General features: G+C 41.2%; 1 long non-coding RNA gene and 1 pseudogene across 1 annotated transcript in view; one reads left to right on the plus strand and one right to left on the minus strand.

The window, feature by feature from the left end:
- The window catches only part of LOC139360106 (uncharacterized), a 29,434-nt gene extending 25,844 nt beyond the window's left edge, over positions 1–3,590 (plus strand). Inside the window, exon 3 of the long non-coding RNA XR_011617226.1 lies at positions 2,916–3,590. This is a non-coding gene — a long non-coding RNA (uncharacterized lncRNA). The remainder of the gene's footprint in view (positions 1–2,915) is intronic.
- Positions 2,460–2,910, minus strand: LOC105477038 (small ribosomal subunit protein eS26 pseudogene; annotated as a pseudogene).
- Positions 3,591–6,000: the final 2,410 nt, after the last annotated feature.

Genomic DNA, 6,000 nt, shown 5'->3' on the forward strand with positions numbered 1-6,000 from the left:
TCTCTCTGCCATGCGAGGACAAACGAGTAGGCAGCTTTCTGCAAGCCAGGAAGAGAGCCCTCCCCAGGAACCAAATCTGCTGGCACCTTGATCCCAGCCTCATGAACTATGAGAAATAATTGTTGTTTGAGTCACCAAGTCTGTGGTGTTTTGTTATAGCCACTCAAGCTGACTAGGACTCTAACCACCAAAATCCTTCTTGTCTTTCCAGGTCCAGTTAAAATGCTAATCCTTCATGGAACATTGGATAGAGGCAGTAATGATAATAATAGATAATATTTTTAACTAGAAGTAAGAGAGTAATTAGATTTCTATGTGCCAGATGCTGGGTAAATGATTTGTGTGATTATCTCATCTAATTCTCATTGTAAGCTTATGACTTGGAACGATTATTATCTGCATTAGGCATTCTTTGTTTTTGTTTGTTTTGAAACAGAGTCTTGCACTGTTGCTCAGACTGGAGTACAGTGGTACAATCATGGCTCACTGCAAACTTGACTTCCTGGGCTCAAGAGATCCTCAGGCCTACCCTCCTGAGTAGCTGGGGCCACAGGCACACATCACCATGCGCAGCTAATTTTAAAAAGTTTACATCAGGCATTCTTTGGCCCAGAATTCCATAATTATAGAAATGCTTTATTACAGCCTTGGATCAGACACAGCTGGGTTGGATTCCTAGCTCTGAAGCTCACTGGACTAGCTGTATAACCGTAAACAAATTTAACCTTTCAAAACATATATGTGCAAGAATTAAAAGAACTAACAAGTCATGAGCACAGCTGTGGTCCTGGGATATTCCCTCACCAACAGCTCAGGACGCCCTGTGCCTCCCTCTTGTGTTAAATCCCGTGCCATCTCGGCTTTGGCTTATTCTTTTATTTTGGTAGAGCACATCCTCTAGATGCGTTCCAACAAAGTAAACAGGATCCAGAAGGCTATGTTTATGAAACCTTGTATGCCTGAAATCGTATTTATTTGACTGCTTCTTTAAGAGGTGCCTGGTGCCTCCTCTTCCTGAGCTCTTCTGAGGTTCATCAGTGTTAATCAGTTTGTTTCTGGGCCCCCCTCCCCCTGCCATTGCCAGCGTGGATTCTGGTTGTCTTTGGTTTGCCGAGTCAGTTTCTATTTATCCCTGTGCTTCCTACCTTCTAAAATTGTGTAGCTGTCCTCTCCCCACAGTCTTTTTTTCCCCTGTGAGTCTATGCCTCTTTTTAAACCCTTTTATTGTAATAAAATTTTGTTGTGCTTTTAGAAGGAACACAGGCACCCACAAGCATTTAGTCCACTATTTTTAATGAGAAGTGTGGACTGTTGTTATTTTAGCATGAAAATTTAGAAGGATTACCAGAGTTCTCATCCATACAGGTCATAACTCTTTTACGTAAAGGCTGGAATACAAAAGAAGGAGCTGGGATCGGGAGATAACGATTTCCATTTGGCGCAAATTGATGTTGAAGTTCCTTAGGGACATTCAGATAGAGACTTTTTGGATTTTTTGGGTAGAAGAGCTTAAAATTTAAGTGATAATTCTGGGTTAGATAAGGATATATGCAAGTCATCAGTAAGAAGGTGTATTAGGTCATGCTATAAAGAAATACATGAGGGTGGGTAATTTATAGGAAGAGAGGTTTAATTGGCTCGTGGTTCTGCATGGGGATGGTGCTCACCCACCATGAGAAATCCACCGCCATGATGTAATCACTCCCAACAGGCCCCACCTTCAATACTGGTTATTACAATTGAGCATGAGATTTGGGCAGGGACACACAGGCAAACTATATTAGGAGGAAACAGTGAGGAGAGCATGTAGGAAGAGCAAAGGATGGTGGATGCAGGATCACTAAGAGAGTGATTTGTAGAGGAGATTCGACTATTTCCCCGGATTTTGTTTTGTTTTGCTACTCCTCAATTTCTGGGATTAAAAAAAATTAAGAAAAACTCCAAATTCTTCTCTTTTTAGTTTTTAAATAGACCTCCTTTTTTGAATCAATTTTAAATTCACAGCAAGGTTGAGCAGAAAGTACAGAGAGTTCCCATATTCCCCCTGCCCCGACACATGCACAGTTTCCCACGTTGTCAACATTCCCCATCAGAATGGTACATTTATTACAATTGACAACCCCACATTAACACATCATTATCACCCAGAATCCACTGTTTCCATTAGGGTTCACTCTTGGTGCTGGATAATGTATTGGTTTGGATAATCTATGGGTATGACACTTATCCACCGTTACAGCATCATCCAGAATAGCTTCACTGCCCTAAAAATCCTCCGTGCGCAATCCTCCACTTTTTAGAGATATATGTAACTTATTCTAATCTCCAACATTACCTTCTGAATCTCAGCCTACATGAAACTGGAACAATGAGATGATGGTGAGCAGAAAGCTAAGATAGAGGTGGGGTTGCTCCAAAAACTATAAATTGCCCTCAAAGGTCTAAGAGATTTACAGCACTTCGCTAAAAACTGCCTTCCTCTTTTTGTTTTTTTGTAAGTACAGTTTCCATTATCTTTTTCTCCAGAGAATAGTCTGTCTTCAGTCTTTAAGGACTCAGCTCCTTACATGGGCTTTGGTGGGGGTCGTGGAGCAGCACCCGCAGGTCTAAATCGGGGTGGGGGTGTTTGGTCCTTGCGGGCTTCAGAGATTGATTCCTGACTACTTTGCTGTGAATTGCACAACTCACACAGTAATGTAGCTTCACATACAGCTTGGGAAGGACACAGGCATTGAAGACACTTGCTTCAGAAATGTCCCTGACTGCTGTGGCCTCCACTATGTTTTGAATGACGAATTTCTTAATGGCCTTGTCCTTGGACATGCATCGGGCACAGTTCCTGCAGCGAATAGGCTGCATGTGGCTGCGGCCCTTTTTAGCACTATCATTGTTCCCTCTTTTCTTTGTCATTTTAGAAGCACGGACTGGAGAGAGGACTGCCTTCCTCTTTAACACCCACAGACTGCAAACAGACTAGAACCAGCCTCCCCACCATAGAAATGGATCTCTTAGCACGATTATTGTTCCCTCTTTTCTTTGTCATCTTAGAGGCACGGACCGGAGAGAGGACTGTCTTCCTCTTTAACACCCACAGACTGAAAACAGGCTAGAAGCAGCCTCCCCACCTTAGAAATGGATCGTCCCAGCTCACGATCCAATAAATCCTGACAGCTGAATGTAGCAAAACAGTGCCATAGAGTTACTACATATGATGTATGTACTACATTCAAGGATGGTGTGTGTAACCTCTAGAGAGAAAAAAGTTAATTACTTAAAAATGGGAGGCATTGCCTTTGTCAGAATTGGGAATTGTTGCCCATATGGTGCGGCCTCTATTAAAGGAATCAGAAAAATACAACTCACTAATGATGATGAATTCCTTGACAGGGTCTAAATTTTTCTCCAGAACAAGTGTTGAATCTGCATTGGCATGTGGGTATTTTGTGAAAAACTTAGGCGTCTTGTGTCATGAATCAAAATAGAGACAAGTTGAATCTGAAAACAATTAGGGGCAAATGTTACCAGTTAGTCATGAAGATGATGAGAAGCTCATAGGGCCCTGCAGAATGTCTCATTTTGAGTGAAATCACTCAAAACATACTCTATGATTCTGCTGAGACTGGTTTTTCATCTTGGCTGCTCATTAGAATCATGAGGGACACTTCTAAAAACAATACTTCCCCGGATGTCATGCATAAAGTTCTGATTTAATTGGACTGAGTGGGGCCTGGGCATCTGGCTATCTTAAAACTTCCTTCCAGCGATTCTACAGGTAGCCAAGGCTGAGATTTGCCGTATGAGTTGGCTCGACCTATGCTCCCAATAACTGAATGTGGTGACCTGCTGAATGGAGTTTGGTGGTCTCTTCTGACGTCAGCATCCACTGACGGAAGTGACCAAGTAACAAGGATACAATAACATGATTTTTGCTGAATGAATGTTAAGTAAGTGAACCTTCTCACATTACAGATAAGAAACAAGCTGAAAGAGGAGAGGGACCTCACTCAGGGTCATTTGATTAGATGAGAGGCAGAAATGAGAGTGGTACCAGGTCCTGAAGCAAGTAGTCCAATACAGACCAGACTTAGTTCTTTGTCTTTGTCTTTAAATAGGCTTCTGTACCAAATTCCATGAATTGCCTCATCTGGTATGCTTCCAAGAGCCATAACATATTAGCACTACCCAGAATGCGAGAGCAGGGCCTCCCCATCCAGTGGTTCCCTGAGTTTGTCTTAGGGGCCTGTTTCATGCAGAGCTGGCTGGGGGAGGGAAGGATCACGATGGACCAGGATTTGGGTGCTCTACCCCTGTTTCAATCAGAGCAACTCTAGTTTTTTCTGTTTTATGTTTTGGTCTTCCATGGAAACAATTTTCATGTATTTATTTATTTATTTTTGAGACAAGGCCTCACTCTGTTGCTCAGGCCGGAGTGCAGTGGCACAACCAGGGCTCACTGCAGCCTCCACCTCCTGGGCTCAGTGGATCCTCCCACCTCAGCCTCCTGAGTAGCTGGGTCTACAGTCATATGCCACCACACCTAGTGTATGTTTTGTAGAGACAAGGTTTTCCCATGTTGCCCAGGCTGGTCTCAAAGTCCTGGGCTCAAGCAGTCCTCCCACCTTGGCCTCCCGAAGAGCTGGGATTACGGGTCTGAGCCACCACACCCAGCCTATTTATTTTTTAGAGATGGGGTCTTGCTCTGTCATCTAGATTGCAGTGAAGTGGTGCAAACACAGCTCACTGCAGCCTCAAACTCCTGGGCCTGAGTGATCCTCCTGACTCACTCACCTAAGTAGCCGGGATTACAAGTGTGAATTACAGTGACCGGGAGCAAAAAAAATAAATTTTTTTGAAGGACCAAGTAAGGAAGGAATATGAAGGAAACTGTTCAATGCTAAGAAACAGAAAAGCAGTATTAAAAGTAATAAAGTGATTTGGTCCTATTAATTATCTAGTGTTACATCTTTTATAAGAGATAAACAAGACTGAAAAGTTAAAAGATAAATTTGAAGCCTTAGTAGATAATGGTCCATTCAAAAGTAGCCTCTCACTCTGTCCCCACATTTTCATGCATTTTTCCTCCATCTCTATTTTCACAGTTGTAATCACTAGCGATGAGTGCCCAAACTTCCAGAATAAGTAACAATATTGAACATCCTGTATTTCTCCTGATTTTATTAAAAATGCCTACAGTATTTGAAGTTAAGGCTCTTTGTTGTTGAGAAGGATCTTTTTGATGATGTTAAGGAAAACAATCTGTTAACAGGAAAGTCTAATGGAATTAAAGAATTTTAAACCTCTGAAAAAAAATCATATGCTTTATCTTATTTCCCCTATAGGTGTGAAATATTGGTAGATTTTCAACTATCAGTCCTTCTTGTAGTTCCAGGTAAATATTTCTTGGTTGTCTTGGCTTATTCTTTTAATGCACTCTTTTAAATTTATTTTGAAAGAATTTTGGATGCACAGGAAGCTGCAAAGATAGTATAAAGAGGTCCCAAGTTCTCTTCACCCAGTTTCCCCCAGTGGTCACATCTGATGTAACTATAGCACATCCAAATCAGGAAATTGGCACTGGCACAACTGTGTGTGTGTGTGTGTGTGTGTGTAGTTTTTTATGCCTGTCTCTAGTTATTGGTAATTTTTGTGGTAAAATATAAAATGTATCATTTTAACCATTTTTATTGCACAATTCGGTGGCACTAAATATTTTCAAAATATTGTATAACCATCACCAGTATCCATTTCCAGAACTTTTCATTATTCCAAACAGAAGCTCTGTACACATTAAACCATAAGCTTCCTCTCCCCAGTTTTTCCTCAACTCAGGCCCTGGAAGCCACTATTCTATGTCTCTATGAATTTGTTTATTCTAAGTCTCTTAATGTACTCTTGATTTTAATTTACAGCTTTGCATGAATGTTTCTATTTGTACAATTTTATCATTTTGACTCTTTACCAGATATTTTCAAAGAATATATAGTTTCACAAATTGAACTT

The sequence above is a fragment of the Macaca nemestrina genome, chromosome 19 (genome assembly GCF_043159975.1).
Source record: "Macaca nemestrina isolate mMacNem1 chromosome 19, mMacNem.hap1, whole genome shotgun sequence".
Taxonomy (NCBI): domain Eukaryota; kingdom Metazoa; phylum Chordata; class Mammalia; order Primates; family Cercopithecidae; genus Macaca; species Macaca nemestrina.